Source organism: Haliotis rufescens, unplaced genomic scaffold, assembly GCF_023055435.1.
Source record: "Haliotis rufescens isolate VD_foot unplaced genomic scaffold, xgHalRufe1.0.p SCAF_4, whole genome shotgun sequence".
In the NCBI taxonomy this organism is placed as follows: Eukaryota; Metazoa; Mollusca; class Gastropoda; order Lepetellida; family Haliotidae; genus Haliotis; species Haliotis rufescens.
The window spans coordinates 64,807,462-64,824,010 of record NW_025964112.1 but is presented as its reverse complement, the minus strand read 5'-3'; the positions used below and the strand labels follow the sequence as shown (position 1 = coordinate 64,824,010).

The window sequence follows — 16,549 nt, the reverse complement described above, 5'->3', positions numbered from 1 at the left end:
TGAGAAGTGTAATGAAAAGCAGGGAGATTATGGTCAAAAATAAAAATAAATGTTTGTTAGGCTTTTCATGTTTGTTGTTCGTATCTTGAAGAGATTTGCCAGGACATCAGCAGTATTTCTTTTGTGTCAACTCAAAAAATATGAATCATTTACTCACCTTAGTTTCTGCCTCGTAATAGCTGCACGATGTGTAATACTACGAATGCCTCCCTAATAACAGCAGTGCTATTTGTATTACTACGAATGCAACCCTTATAACAGCTGTGCTGTGTGTATTACTACGAATGCCTCCCTTATAACAGCTGTGCTATTTGTATTACTACGAATGCCTCCCTTATAACAGCTGTGCTGTGTGTATAACTACGAATGCCTCCCTTATAACAGCTGTGCTATTTGTATTACTACGAATGCCTCCCTTATAACAGCTGTGCTATTTGTATTACTACGAATGCCTCCCTTATAACAGCTGTGCTATTTGTATTACTACGAATGCCTCCCTTATAACAGCTGTGCTGTGTTTATTACTACGAATGCCTCCCTTATAACAGCCGTGCTATTTGTATTACTACGAATGCCTCCCTTATAACAGTTGTGCTGTGTGTATTACTACGAATGCCTCCCTTATAACAGCTGTGCTGTGTTTATTACTACGAATGCCTCCCTTATAACAGCTGTGCTATTTGTATTACTACGAATGCCTCCCTTATAACAGCTGTGCTGTGTTTATTACTACGAATGCCTCCCTTATAACAGCAGTGCTATTTGTATTACTACGAATGCCTCCCTTATAACAGTTGTGCTGTGTGTATTACTACGAATGCCTCCCTTATAACAGCTGTGCTGTGTGTATAACTACGAATGCCTCCCTTATAACAGCTGTGCTGTGTTTATTACTACGAATGCCTCCCTTTTAACAGCTGTTTTACATTTGCCTGAAAATAGATTAGTTAAGAAATGTTATAGATTATTATTACTTGATGTTAATAATGGTAAGATCAACTGGGTCTCTAAAATCAAACACATTCTCTCTTCGTTTGGTTTTGGCTACATATGGGACGCAATTTAGTAATAATAGTAGAAGTTTTATTTCGGAATGTAAACCGTTTAAAAGCCTCATCTGAGCAAGATTGGCATGCAGCTGTTTCATCTAGCACTAAATTCCAAAGTTACTCTCTTTACAAAATTTAATTTGGCTTAGAAAGCTATATCAATGTAGTAAATGTTTCAAAATTTAGAGCTGCACTTGCTCAGTTGAGATGCTCCTCCCATCGGCTGCGAATTGAGACCGGTCGATATATTAAGGAAATTAGAGAACAGAGACTGTGTTTGATTTGTAACCCGAATTTTATTGAGGACGAATATCATTTTATGCTTATATGCAATGCTTATCATGCTTATAGTGATTTAAGAGCTGAATACATTCCTCCTAAATATTTTACAACCCCTTCTAAAAATAAATTTAATGCTCTTATGTCATCCACTAACTTTAAAATCATACGAAATCTAGCAGTCTACGTTTACAAAGCTTTTCGACTTCGTTCATTGCATATACAGTCTAAATATTTATTTGTATATATGCATGTGCATGTGTATGAATGTGTATGGATATGGATATATATGTAAAATAGTGGTAATTCTTTTTTCTCCCTCTCTCTGTAAATAGTTCTGTGTAATAGGCCTACGGCCTAACACTTTTGTGAATAAACAATATCAATAAACAATATCAACAGATGTGATATTTGTATTACTACGAATGCCTCCCTTATAATGTCCCCAATGTCAGCCAGAAGGCACCCGGCAGGGGTGTAATACGGGTCTGGTTATTACACCCCCTGTGATATGACCGCCTCCATGTTGGCTCGATCTCACATGCAAAATACCTCATATGATTGATTCGTATACGATAATACCTATCATTTCCTCGTAGCGCCTGTATTGCATGTATATATTAGGAGTGAGTGAGTGAGTATGATTTTACGCCGCTTTTAGCAATATTCCAGAAATATCACGGCGGGGGACTCCTGTAATGGGGGTTCACACATTGTACCCATGTCGGGAATCGAACCCAGGTCTTCGGCGTGACGAGCGAACGCTTTAACCACGAGGCTACCCGACTGCCCCTTATATATCAGGAAAGTCAAATACATAACACATAATGACACGAGTGCATATGTACTCAAGTAGAAGGGCTTAGACTAAGGACAAATTTCAAAACGAAAATGTATAAGAATTTTCTTGAGACGGAGTTATCTCGTGTTATTTAGTACGCATTTCGCATGGAGAATGACACATTACTAATTGCAGAAACTCGTTTTGTGCTTGGTGGCGAGATTTATTGAACATACAGAAAATGAAAACATAATTCATACTTTCAGTTTACCTGTCCTTCATTTTATTAATGATAAGGCATGACGGCGCCCTCATAACCGACCTTACAACAGGGTCAGCATCACCATGCAACTGCACGAACAGATACACAGCTGGTACAAGTCTCCATCAAACATCACAATGATCACGTACCGATGAATTGCAATGAGGAAATGAATTACATATATGCATAACGAGTGTTAGCAGACACTGGTATCAGCGAAAGTCGGTGGTGGCGGGGGCGGTGTCGCTGGTGGTATGGGTGGTGGGGGTCGGGATAGCTGAGGCCACAGCCACAAAGAACCAGAATGACATCCACAATTAAATATTTGGGCAGTTTGTGATACCATTTACCTAATTTTTTACGAGGCTCATTAACAATTTGAAAAACAAACTAAAAATGCAAAGATTAATTTATTTATCGCTTTTGAAAATAATGACATTTTATGCAATATATTCTTATATAATCTGAACAGCGGGAGCTGTGATGCTATTCATGAACATATGTTCCAGGATGTAAACAGTTGTCATAGCACAGCCAACCTTCCGACACGAGAATGAATACAATAACTTTTATACGAATGTCAGCCTGTTAGTATACTATTGGACTCTATGAAGTCTTATTCCAATATATGTGGGTCGGTCTGGAGGTACGTGATGACAGGACAGATTATTGAGATGGCATGTATTGTTCCTTGATGGTGAGACAACTTGAAATCTAGTTGTTAGGACATTGGGACTTACGAGCATTTTACTAAATGTGTGACCATATCCGGTCACATGGTATTATAATTCACTGGAGCAGTCGTGGTGTTTTACAAAAACCTTTCATAAAAATAAGTCAGCAGAAACTATGTGGTCGGTTGGCCTGATGGTGACGGACTTGGGTAAACAGATTCACGCGGGTTGGCGAAGAGTCATTCGGGATTGTTTCACTAGCTCTGGTTTCATTGGTCAATGTTCCGACGCCTGTCATTGGTTAGATAGCTGTAGCACGTGTCTTGTGCAGTGGAGCAAGGACTGTAACCAGTTTGCAGGTCCTGAAAATAAAGATGCAAGTGTTAAATGGTGATTTTTTTGTGGTTGTGATACATCTCAGGTACACCCGTGCCTCGTTAGTAGTCGCATAAAGCCTGTCAGTGAATCAAAGAGGTTGATAAACGAAATATTATTGCAAAAACAGGGACCCACTTGATCACCTTGGTGGAAGACAGAACAAGTGTCTCATAATGCTTTACAACCACTTCTAACTTCTACGTTATACCAAATATATAAAAGAAGGCTTGTAAATATTTGATTATTATTGTGTGTGTGTGTGTGTGTGTGTGTGTGTGTGTGTGTGTGTGTGTGTGTGTGTGTGTGTGTGTGTGTGTGTGTGTGTGTGTGTGTGTGTGGCTGCTTGTACTCGCGTCCGGGCACATGCCGATTTATAGTGCTAGCTCACTGAGACATGCCGCAGTTTAACATGAATACCTTACTAAGACACAGTTCACCAGTACACTAATTCCGAGCAGACAAGTTCTTCTTTTAGCCCCTTAACGTCGAGCACCAGATAGGGTAACAACAAGTACCATCTGACGCGGCAGGGGCGGACGCTCTACCACTAGACGTGGGACCTGAAGAGCGAACGCTCTGATTAACAGGCGTCGTCGCCGCCCTGCAAACACATTAACACGTTTGCTTCCGTACCATTGGGACATTATTCTCAGGGAATATGTATTTTGACAGGTTAATTGTATACTAGTATATACACGACCGCCTCTATGGTCTAGTGGATAGAGCGTCTGCCAAGAGAGCGGAAGATTGGCGGTTCGATCCCCGGCCTCGTCATACCAATTGACGTCAAAAGATGGTACTTCTTGTTACCCTGCCTACGGCATTAAAGGACTAAAACAAGGACTGGTTGGCTCGTAGTCAGTATACTGTGTCTGAGTGGGGTGTTTATGTTAAGCTGCGGAATAAACTACAAAACCGGCATTTGTGCGGAATAGAACAAGCAGACACACACACGTGCATGCACGTCGCAATATATGTGTAATAATCAGGGACGTGATCTTATATGTGTGTGTCATTAATTGTTGGTGTTGGATTAAACCAACGTCATTTAGCCGACATGTTCATGTACTTTAACTGTTCATGATATTCGAAATTAATATCTTCAAGTCGGAAAATGAAGTATCTTTTGAATGTCCTCTCTGTGTTTGCGGGTGCGCTGGCCCTTATATCTGTACCTGCTGTTTCGGGGGGCAGACGATGTGAGGAGCTTTCACACCTGTTTGATCATAGCGATAAAACCTAATCATTTACTTCTAGCTGAATGTCACTGCAGTTGTAGCCCCTAAACCTAATAGCCTCAAGACAAGCACAGCGCAATTTACCGTTATAAGATTGTCACTGCTATTGGACTAGCTCAAACTGTATCTGTGTACGGCCTAGTTGGATTACCTCCCCCTTATGGCAATCAAATGACGCCCGCCATTAATCACTGCCTCTCTTGCAGAGTCTTCACGAAATGGATTGGGATGACTCGATTGCAGACTAAGTCGGGCAGAAAAAAATGAAATTCTACTTGAGAGCTAATATTGTTTAGGCCAGTGCTTAATGCTATAAAATACGTGTATTTGAATCTGATAATTAGTTTATCCGTCGGGATATTCATAGCTTCCATATTAGCCTGTATGTCTGGGAATACAAATGAACAGAAAATACTCGAATGATGTTTAAAAGTATATAAAATGCAATCCTCGCTACCCCTTATTGAATCGGCATGTCGAAAGGCTGGAATATGGCATACAGACACATATTGCCAGCAGTGAGAGAGATGAAGCAATCGCGATACAAATTATGTCCTAAAGCAATGATTTTCGTGGATTGTGGTTGCATTACAATATATGTCTTATAGCGAATAGCTTGGATTAAGGGAGATACCAACGTGATGACTGAGTAATGCGATGCATAATTGAGCGACGACCATTTCCAGCAATTGTGAGTGAATGAGTGTCGTCTTACGGCGCTTTCGGCAATAGTCAAGCAATATTGGTTTTACATATCACACTTTTATGATGAATCGAACCTGAGCAAAAGCTCAAACCATTAGAATACCCCCAACCCCTATAGAAGTGAAGTGGTACCTCGATAGAACCTGGGTACACGGGTGGCCCTGTCGTCTAAGGCGCCGCGATTCGCTGTGCAGACTTGCGTCCCTTGGGCACACCAGAAACCTATGATTGTGGGTTCGAATCCAGGTTCGCCCCGATTATGTTTCTAGGTTTGTCAGCACCATACCCGTGCTCATGGGTTTCACCGAAGTGGTGAACGTCAAAGACCTGCATCACTTCGGGCTTTCCTCCCACATTAAGCTGACACGCCGTGATATAACTGGAATACTGTTAAAAAGCGGCGCTCAACACAACTCACTCACTCACTCGAATGAACCTAGGGATCAGGTGAGTACCTAGCACTAACTCACATTTTATAGAAGACTCACACTTCTAACTGTAGACATGGGGCGGTGGGGGTAGCCTTGTGGCTAAAGCGATCACTCGTCACGCCGAAGACCCGGTTCGAATTCTCATATGGTTACAATGTGTGAAGCACATTTCTGGTGTCTCCTGCTGGCATATTGCTGGCATATTGCTAAAAGCAGCGCAATACAATACCCTCACTCACTCACTCACTCACTCATTCACTACAGTAGACAAAAACACTACGTAGTAGTAGTGAGTGATAGAGTGAGTGAGTGAGTTGGGGTTAAGACAGCTTTCAACGGTATTTCTGTTATATCACGGCGTGTTAGCTCTAAGGGTAACGAATCGGTTTACCATTTACTGTAACCTACAGTTCGGGTGTGGTGATGGAAAATCTGGGGAAATAATCTGGGAGAACGAACTGCGGCGCCGTAGACTGGGCCCACACACCATAGAGTAGACACGCCCACCTTTCAGTAGACACACATACTCCCTATGGTAGCCATACCCATAAAGTTGACAAACACACACCGTATAGCAGACACTCGTGCTTCCTACAGTAGACAATCTCTGAAATAAACACACACCCTATAGCAGACATACCTACCCTAAAGTGGACACCCAGCCTATAACAAGATATCAGTTTATAGGAGACTTACCCACCATTTAATAGATAAACACAGCCTACAGTAGGCACATACACTCTCCAATAGAAACACACAACTTATATTCGACACACAAACGCTACAGTTGACACACACGCACCCTATAGTAGACACACACGCACCCTAAAGTAGACACACACGCACCCTAAAGTAGACACGCACGCACACTTAAGTAGACACGCACGCACCCTACAGTAGATTCAAGCAGCCTACAGTAGACACACACCAACCCTATAGTAGACACACGCACCCTACAGTAGACACAAACACCCTATAGTAGACACACGCACCCTACAGCAGACACACACGCACCCTATAGTAGTCACAATCAGCCTACAGCAGACAAACACCAACCCTATAGTAGACACACGCACCCTATAGTAGACACAAACACCCTATAGTAGACACACGCACCCTACAGTAGACACAAACACCCTATAGTAGACACACGCACCCTACAGCAGACACACACGCACCCTATAGTAGTCACAATCAGCCTACAGCAGACACACACCAACCCTATAGTAGAAACACGCACCCTATAGTAGACACAAACACCCTATAGTAGACACACACGCACCCTATAGTAGTCACAATCAGCCTACAGCAGACACACACGCACCCTATAGTAGTCACAATCAGCCTACAGCAGACACACACACACCCTATAGTAGACACACGCACCCTATAGTAGACACACACACCCTAAAGTAGACACACGCACCCTATAGTAGACACACGCACCCTATAGTAGACACACACGTACCCTATAGTAGTCACAATCAGCCTACAGCAGACACACACACACCCTATAGTGGAAACACGCACCCTATAGTAGACACACACACCCTAAAGTAGACACACGCACCCTATAGTAGACACACGCACCCTATAGTAGACACACGCACCCTATAGTAGACACACACACCCTATAGTAGACACACGCACCCTATAGTTGTCACACGCACCCTTTAGTAGACACACGCACCCTATAGTAGACACACGAACCCTATAGTAGACACACGCACCCTATAGTAGACACACGCACCCTATAGTAGACACACGAACCCTACAGTAGACACACGAACCCTAAAGTAGACACACGCACCCTATAGTAGACACACGCACCCTATAATAGGCACACACACCCTATAGTAGACACACGCACCATATAGTAGACACACACTCCCTATAGTAGACACACGCACCCTAAAGTAGACACACGCACCCTATAATAGACACACGCACCCTATAGTAGACACACGCACCCTATAGTAGACACACGCACCCTATAGCAGACACACGAACCCTATAGTAGACACAGGCACCCTATAGTAGACACACACACCCTATAGCAGACACACGCACCCTATAGTAGACACACGCACCCTATAGCAGACACACGCACCCTATAGTAGACACACACACCCTATAGTAGACACACACGCACCCTAAAGTAGACACGCGCACCCTAAAGTAGACACACGCACCCTATAGTAGACACACGCAAACTATAGTAGACACACGCATCCTTTAATAGACACGCGAACCCTATAGTAGACACATGCAAACTATAGTAGACACACACGCACCCTATAGTAGACACACGCAACCTACAGCAGACACACACGCACCCTATAGTAGACACACGCACCCTATAGTAGACACACACACCCTACAGTAGACACACGCACCCTATAGTAGACACACGCACCCTAAAGTAGACACACGCACCCTATAATAGACACACGCAAACTATAGTAGACACACGCACCCTTTAGTAGACAAGCGAACCCTATAGTAGACACACACGCACCCTATAGTAGACGCGCACGCACCCTATAGTAGACGCGCATGCACCCTATAGTAGACTCAAGCCGCCTACAGTAGACACCCAACCACCCCATAGTAGACACAAACGCACCCTATAGTAGATACGCACGCACCCTATAGTAGACACACACGCACCCTACAGTAGATACGCACGCACCCTATAGTAGACACACACGCACCCTATAGTAGACGCGCACGCGCCCCACAGTAGACTCAAGCGGCCTACAGTAGACACACGCACCCTATAGTAGACACACACGCACCCTATAGTAGACACTAGCAGCCTACAGTAGACACACACGCACTCTATAGTAGACACACACGCACCCTATAGTAGTCACAATCAGCCTACAGCAGACACACACGCACCCTACAGTAGACACACGCATGCACCCTACAGTAGACACAACAGCCTAACGTAGACACACACACACCCTACAGTAGACACACCCACCCTATAGTAGACACACACGCACCCTAAAGTAGTCACAATCAGCCTACAGCAGACACACACACACCCTATAGTAGACACACGCACCCTACAGTAGACACACACACCCTATAGTAGACACACACGCACCCTATAGTAGTCACAATCAGCCTACAGCAGACACACACACACCCTATAGTAGACACACGCACCCTACAGTAGACACACGCATGAACCCTACAGTAGACACAAGCAGCCTAACGTAGACACACACACCCTACAGTAGACACCCCCACCCCCACAGTAGACGCACACACCTTATAGTAGACACAAACAGCCTACACTACACTCATACGCACCCTATAGTAGAAACGCGCACCCTACAGTAGACACACATGCACCCAATAGTAGACACGAACAGCCTACAGTAGACACACACGCACCCTATAGTAGACACGCACGCACCAGTAGAAGTTATAGAGTTATAAAGAAAAGCTCTTCCCTGTACCCATATGATGGTGTCTACTGACAATGTTGGATGTTGGCTCAGAGGTATTTAAGTCCAGGTAATGTTGCCAATATGCCGAGAACATGCATTCCACCCTTAAACCCTTTCGTTGACCTATCACACCGAAGCCTCTTTACTGCTTAGCGCTACACGTCCTCTCCACGCACTTATACACACATACATTACCAGTACTAGAGGCCCCTTAAAGCAGGATTATAGCGCACACATATTAACGCCAGCATCTGCTACCGACCTTTCAGACAATGATTTCGCGAAGTGACAGATTTACTTGTACAGCCTGCCACGCTGAAGCGGTAAGCAGGCGCGGGTAATAGGTACAAGACAGTGGCTATTTCACTACACGGAGGCAGCAAGAGTGATCGATCCGAGCAGCATTAGCTGTGACACAGCAGATCACGGCCCAAGTAGCTTTCACGTTTAACCCTACTGTAAAAGCGTATCCAAAATATGTGAAGAACGTATACGTCTTAAATGGCATCTTTAGAGAGATGTTTTTCTGGCTATTTAAAACAGAAGTAAACAAAAACAGAAAACAAATTAGGACATTATTTGAACGTAGCTTGACACCAACTTCTCAGAGTATGCATGTGTTGAGAATCAATAATACAATATTGTTAAAACATATTTTTATAAACTATGACGTTAATCGTTAAAAATGCATATACCTGTTTTTAAAACAATTTCCTCCAAGACGAGGCGCATCTTCAGCCAGCAAAAACCGCGCTTCCAACGCAGAAGATTATTTTATTAAAGATTTACAAAGTGTACAATCGACAAAAACGAGAATGAAATCAAATAAAAAACAGTCTCTCAATCATAGTCTATCTGACACTAATGTTACATGTAAAAAACATGTAAATGCACAGAAGCGCAAAAATAGAGACTGAAATAGATATAACTTGATCATAACATGTGGGAGCAGTATTTAGTTTTATCCATATATTGAATATGGTTAACTATCAAGAAATGCTTGCGGTTAAATATTGAATTGACAGGAGCGGCACATACTCATCGTCAACATTCCCAACCCCGACTTCAACATCATCAACTTTTCTGTCATATATGAATTTACTCATGCCTATAGGAGGGCGTGTTAATTTCCGCGATGTCACTCTCGTCCGGGGAGTTGTCAATACTGACCCTCCAAGCCACGCCTATAACCCACACTTCAGATGCCACTCTAGAAAGACATGTGTTCAATTTAATGATATTATATCTAAAATAGTTTTTTTTAAATTATGTTGAGCGGCAATGTTGTCTTCATCACCATGTCAGGATCGAACTGCCCACACTTCGCGGCCATGCACGAAGAATGAGCTCGGGTAACAGCCGAGGGCGAAGTGTAGTCAGGGTGTCGATTGACGGTTCATATATGTAAACCAGTAAACATGATTAATTGATTTATGAAACCGAACTTCATTTCACCACTCGATAAACGTATCCCACCTATCAAGTGTCGGGCAATGTCAAGGCCGCGGAGATAACGGTACCAGCTTCCAAGGGGTACGTGACACGAGGTGCTTTCAAACCTCAGGGCGATACAATCGTGTCTCATGTCCTTCACTTAATGGACCTGTTGACAAACCAGTGTACATAGGTGAGTGAAGATTATTTTACGCCGCTTTTAGCACTACCCCAGCAATATAACGGGGGAGAAGTAGTCCCCCGTGCTGTTTCTTGTAAGAAACCAGTGAAGTTAAGTAAGAGGCGACTAAAAAAGATCGGATAGTCAGGCTCTTGATTTGGATGATAAGTTGTCATCGTAGATCGATGCTCATGGTGTCAATCACTGTGGATTGTCTGTTCCAGACCCGATTATTTTCAAACAGACGTCATCTAGATGGAACACAACAAACAAACACACTTATTGTAGTCCATTCGAATATATAAGGCGAGCATATATGTAGTGCCTTTGCATTTGACAAATAACTGTTAAATCCTGTAACATATTAGGTCACCAAGTGGTCTCCGCAATTCGCTGTGTGGAGTTGCGTCCCCTTATCGTGCACGGATCCGCACGCCACGGGTTCTAATCCATGAATTATCAGCATCATACACGTTTCACCAAAACGGCCGTGATACAACTAAATACTACCACTACGCTGTACATAGTCGTGCCCGAGCAGATCGTGCCATATACCATGACAGATTAACCATAGTCATATGAAAGAATCGGTCTTTATCTTCTTTTGAGTAGTATATATAACTTAACTGTCTGTAAGGCTATTCGTTCACTAAACAAAAAGACACGCCAAGAACGCTTTGTCTTGTCCTTGCCGGAAATAAATATCTTAAAGACGCGATAACTTGTTTTTGTTGTTGTTGTTTTTCTGTATCAATGTGTTTAAATTCATCAGCAGTTTGTGGTTTTCATGTTTGCGCGGAGGCCAACGTGGTTTAGGGGTTACCGTGGAAACCTGCCAAATACGCGGACATCGTATATGTAGCATCATTAAACCAGGTGTAGGGCCGAGTGACTAATTGTCACTGTATACCGAGCTCCGGATCAGAGGAGTGTCCGAGCTCCGGGTCAGAGAAGTGTCCAATTATGGTCTCGGGTACCATAGATGTTGCCATGGATGCATGTTTTCTGTTGTTGAAAACTTTCTTTCATCGATTCGTTAAACAAGTACGTACGTTCCCGTATCCTTCAAACCCGAAGTACGTTTAAGATGTTTACCCCGGCCTCATTGGCCTACCACCCACCCCCTCAACTCACAGCCACAGGTACTCCATAGCGTGGGCTTCATACTCGATGCATGAGAACTCCGAAATCTTATTTAGTTCTTCAAAATCACCATCTGCGCCTTTCTGTCTTGCGTTTGGTGATGTCTCATAACAATATGCCAAGAACATTAGTGAGCACCTTTAGACAATGTTAAAGCCTGATCTTTAGACATATCGATAATCACGACGATCAAGCTAAACCGTCTGGTCATTACGCATTAATGATAAATTTGGGTAGTGAAGCTGAACTGACTCTTACAGCGCTCGTGAAGAACATGACGCCAATCCTGACGTCTGTGTGATGTCTCAGCAAATGTTGTTTTTTATCTCCTCGGCCCACGTAAAGGTAAATCGTCAAGGCAAACCCGCCACGTGAAGGTAAAACCACCGAGATGAAATGTCAAAGTAAAGCGTTAAGATAAATCGTCAAGATATATCGTCAAGGTAAAACGGTAAGGTAAATCGTCAAGGTAAAACGTTGAGGTAAATCGTCAAGGTAAAAAGTTGAGGTAGATCGTCAAGGTAAAACGTTAGGGTAAATCGTCAAGGTAAAACGGTGAGGTAAAACCGTCATGGTAAAACGGTAAGGTACGTCGTCAAGGTAAAAGGTTGAGGTAAAACAGTCAAGGTCAAACGTCAAGGTCAAACCGCCACGTGGAAACGTAAAGGTAAAACGTAGGCACGGCAAGAAAGCGTAGTAACATGAACCTCCTCCAATAGATAGCTAGAGTTGGCTGCAATATCCCTGTTTGATCACACATGATCACATTATACATGCTTACATAATATAAGATTACATTATACACCCTGACAGCAACAATCAGCGAATCCTACACGCACTTTTGCACAACAGAGACGTGTGATGAACTTGTTGATGCGCTATTTGAAGAAATACATAATAAACTACAGCGGTACTTCTGCGCCGGAAGTGGAGTGTAGAACGGGGAGACAACTCTGTCGATTTTTCCTTCTGGATTTCTAATAAATTTAGACCCCTAATTGGTAACGTGAGGGAACACTGTCTTGGCTGGGGGAACGAGCCTCTGTGTCCTGAAGAGTGCATCGTTGCATCGTATTTGTCCATCGATTGCAATATAAAAAGCAATAGTACCATTAATGCCAAACTACACTAACGATAGTACCAATAGACGAAATGAAATTAATGAATAATGTTAATCGTTAACCATTATAGATAAGATATACAGACGGTTTGAAGAGAAACGTGGTTATCCAGTCGGAACATTGGGATTCGTTTGTATCAGATACTAACTTCCTGACAACCGATTACCCTTTGTCATGGCGGCGCATTAGGCGTTGACATCTCGTATAATGCAAATAAACCTAGATTATACACATAAATGTACTCAATATATTTTCGCAAGACCTATACCGATGTTGCAACAGTAAAATAAATAGATAATAATAATAATAGCATCACAGCATCCTGAATTTCGCTAAAATCCATCTGCCAAATTCTCTAGAATTAATATCTTAATACTACACACATTGAGATATTACAACTGTAATTTCCTAAAATCTCTGTTGTTCAACATCTGTTCGAAAATCATTATTCCAAGTATTTCCAATTTTACTCCAGGAAGTTACTGTCGATGGGAGTTAGTTCTCCGCTTGAATTATGTGATGTGATGATATGCATGTACGTATCGTTAGGTAGGTTTATCAACGGTGAACACCACCGCTGGAGTGGAAGCTGCTGTCATAATGTAAGGGTGACGGGGCGTAAGGCCACCACTGATGAAGGAAATAACGTGACGCCGGCGCCTCTTATATCGGCTGTGTCTTCAACGGCTGACGCAGCCGAGGTGTGGCGCCCACTCGTGATGGCAAACGAGGCATGCAATATTACACGGTCTGCGAGGCTCAGTAAAGATATCTGCTTGGTGATAAAGGACCGTTACGTGTGATGCGCGACGAGTGTATATTTACAAAGGAAGCAAAGTGCTCTTATTTGAAACATCATTTGATATTTCATATGATGACTCAACCGTATCTTAATTATTGAACAGGTAATTAAAAATAGTTTTGTAGTTGTTATGTGTGAGAATATTCACATATGCCGCCCGTACTGCCGTGGTAGTTGGTACTTGAGGCTTGTAGTGTTAACAACACCGTGTCGGGAGCAGGGTTGTGGTCGATGTAAGATGTGACGTCACCAAGGTTGTTGGAGACGCACGTGTTCCCGTGTAGTCGTATTGGGCAGATTTCCTTTTGAATTGAAACTGTAGCTAGTGAGGATTTTGTTATCCATGTGTATGGAATCCTATAAAGGACATTGCCGTTTTCGCATCGCCGCACTTCGGTAAAAGTAACAATATTATTGCGAGCGAGCGAGTATAGGTTTACGCCGCTTTTAACAATATTCCAGCAATATCACGGCGGGGGACACCAGAAATGGGCTTCACACATTGTACCCATGTCGGGAATCGAACCCGGGTCTTCGGCGTGACGAGCGAACGCTTTAACTACAAGGCTACCCGACCGCCCCAACGCAACAATGCACAAATGGTAAAAAATGGCACATGTCAGGTTATTTTGAAAGGACACCGCAGCAATATCCCTTCTAGGATTCCATAGACATTTATGTTTTTGTAAATGCCGTTTATAGCCCAACAACATTCACATGTATATCTTATAAACACAACACAAAATGGCTAAACCAATAATTTCAACTTAGCACAGAGTCATATTGAAACTATACGACAAGGAACATGGACAGTAAGCGTGTTATAGAGGCCAAACCTCCAAACTAAAAGCAACGCAGAAACAGAGACTTCGTGATAACCTGTTATTGATAGAATGAACACTTGTTACGTCCACGTCATAATGACATATATATATAGGAGCTGTACGAGATGTAGATAGATTAGCGCTAAACAAGTGCTGGAGATAAGGCGTACTGCGTACCTGTTTTTCTGAAGACGTGGAGTGACTGTTCACATCACCATATATATGTCTCTAACAGGCTATATACATCAGGTAGTCCATTTCTTATTCTCCCTAACGGACTTACGGCTCCATTTAGCTACAGAATAACTCACAAAACACCATCTCCATTAAGCTCCCAAAGCAGAAAAGTACATTATGATAGAAAAGTAAATTAGGGTTATTTTTTTTTAACATATGAAAATACTTTATGTATGACTGTCCTTTCTGTACTTGGAACAACAAATAGAGGGGCCAGCTATGGGTATACTGTGAACTACCCACCAACACGGAGCCATCACCTCGGGAGACAAGCTATGCCTATGTTGTATACTATCCACCTACACGGCGCCATCACCTCGGGAGACAAGCTATGCCTATGTTGTATACTATCCACCTACACGGCGCCATCACCTCGGGAGACAAGCTATGCCTATGTTGTATACTATCCACCTACACGGCGCCATCACCTCGGGAGACAAGCTATGCCTATGTTGTATACTACCCACCTACACGGCGCCATCACCTCGGGAGACAAGCTATGCCTATGTTGTATACTATCCACCTACACGGCGCCATCACCTCGGGAGACAAGCTATGCCTATGTTGTATACTACCCACCTACACGGCGCCATCACCTCGGGAGACAAGCTATGCCTATGTTGTATACTATCCACCTACACGGCGCCATCACCTCGGGAGACAAGCTATGCCTATGTTGTATACTACCCACCTACACGGCGCCATCACCTCGGGAGACAAGCTATGCATATGTTGTATACTATCCACCTACACGGCGCCATCACCTCGGGAGACAAGCTATGCCTATGTTGTATACTACCCACCTACACGGCGCCATCACCTCGGGAGACTAGCTATGCATATGTTGTATACTACCCACCTACACGGCGCCATCACCTCGGGAGACAAGCTATGCCTATGTTGTATACTATCCACCTACACGGCGCCATCACCTCGGGAGACAAGCTATGCCTATGTTGTATACTACCCACCTACACGGCGCCATCACCTCGGGAGACAAGCTATGCCTATGTTGTATACTATCCACCTACACGGCGCCATCACCTCGGGAGACAAGCTATGCCTATGTTGTATACTACCCACCTACACGGCGCCATCACCTCGGGAGACTAGCTATGCATATGTTGTATACTACCCACCTACACGGCGCCATCACCTCGGGAGACAAGCTATGCCTATGTTGTATACTACCCACCTACACGGCGCCATCACCTCGGGAGACAAGCTATGCCTATGTTGTATACTACCCACCTACACGGAACCACCCACCCACCCACCCCCACCCCCCACCCCTAGAGACAAGCTGTGGTTACGTTGCATACTACCAAACTCAACGGAGCCGCACCCAGCCCCTCCCACACAATCACACCACCCCACCCCGAGAGACAAGCCGTGGCTATGTTGCATACTACCCACCTAGATAGAGCCAGTACCCCGAGAGACAAGCTGTGGCTATGTTGCATACTGCCCACCTAGATAGAGCCAGTACCCCAAGAGACAAGCTATGGCTAATTTGCACCCCGTGCCGTCGGTTTAGAACCCGTTT

General features: G+C 43.6%; 1 protein-coding gene across 1 annotated transcript in view; it reads right to left on the bottom strand.

Annotated features, from left to right (window-relative positions):
* Window positions 1-2,369: 2,369 nt before the first annotated feature.
* The window catches only part of LOC124152907, a 39,912-nt gene continuing 25,732 nt past the window's right edge, over window positions 2,370-16,549 (bottom strand). Inside the window, exon 2 of the mRNA XM_046525986.2 lies at window positions 2,370-3,407. The gene's annotated coding sequence lies outside the window, so the exon portion shown is untranslated. The remainder of the gene's footprint in view (window positions 3,408-16,549) is intronic.